This window comes from Condylura cristata, unplaced genomic scaffold, assembly GCF_000260355.1.
Source record: "Condylura cristata isolate star-nosed mole 26May11 unplaced genomic scaffold, ConCri1.0 scaffold00042, whole genome shotgun sequence".
In the NCBI taxonomy this organism is placed as follows: domain Eukaryota; kingdom Metazoa; phylum Chordata; class Mammalia; order Eulipotyphla; family Talpidae; genus Condylura; species Condylura cristata.
Genome location: NW_004567143.1, coordinates 5,992,578 through 5,993,449, shown reverse-complemented (window position 1 = coordinate 5,993,449; position 872 = coordinate 5,992,578). Strand labels below are relative to the sequence as shown.

The 872-nt window shown below is 63.5% G+C and overlaps 1 protein-coding gene across 1 annotated transcript in view; it reads right to left on the bottom strand.

Annotated features, from left to right (window-relative positions):
* The window catches only part of UBE3C (ubiquitin protein ligase E3C), a 17,970-nt gene that overhangs the window by 1,790 nt on the left and 15,308 nt on the right, over positions 1–872 (bottom strand). The gene's annotated exons all lie outside the window — the stretch shown is intronic.

The following is an 872-nucleotide window of genomic DNA, read 5'->3' as shown; positions in this document are numbered from 1 at the left end:
CCGCCTCTGTCAGCCGGCGCCCGGTCAGTGCGGCCGCGGCGTGAGCGGCCGGCGCTAAGTGTGTCCGCGCCACCTGCATCTTAAGCAGACGCCCGCGGTGACTCAGAGCAAATGCACAGGTGCCATCCTTTACACAGGCGGGCTCCAGCCCTCGGCGCGTTTAATATACAAGCGCTAATAAATGATAGCACTAAAAACTATGATGGCATCAGCTAAATGGATTATAAATTAAATTTCCATAATGTATGCAGCCGAGGGACGGCTGCAGCCATAAATCAAGGTATTTTCTAAACACAGGTTAATTATGCAACTTCAGAAACTGCCTATTCTTTATGCAAAATAATCCACTTAGCGCCCGCGGGGACCGCGGGGGCGGGAGGTGTGCGCCAACCTGCGGCTGCTTCCCAGCGCCCGTCCTTCGGAGTGTTTATAGCCAGAAATCGTGCCAAAGTGACGGGACACAGAAAGGATTCATCACAGCGGGGCCTCTCAATAAGCGAGAGTGCGGCCGGCGGGCGGCGGGGGGGCCGGCGGCCTGGGTAATGCACCGCATTAAGGATCAATAAACAGCGACGCCGCGGACACGCGTCCCCGCCCGCCCCCAGGCGGCTCTGCGCCGGGCACTTCCCGTCCACCCAGCGGCAGCGGGGCCGGGGGCCAGCGGGGGGGCCTGCGGGCCCAGGCTGGTGGCCTCTTGCTGAGGGCTCCCGCTCCAGACCGTGTGTGCCGGGTTGGGGGGCGCAGGTGCCTGTGGGGCGACTCCCTGGGGCCGTCGTCCCCGGAGCCTCTGGGTTCCCTCTGGCCCCGGGGTCTTACCCAGCGCGGGCTCCTGATGCTGGGCGGCCACCGGCTTGGCCTCCGCGCTCTGCGCC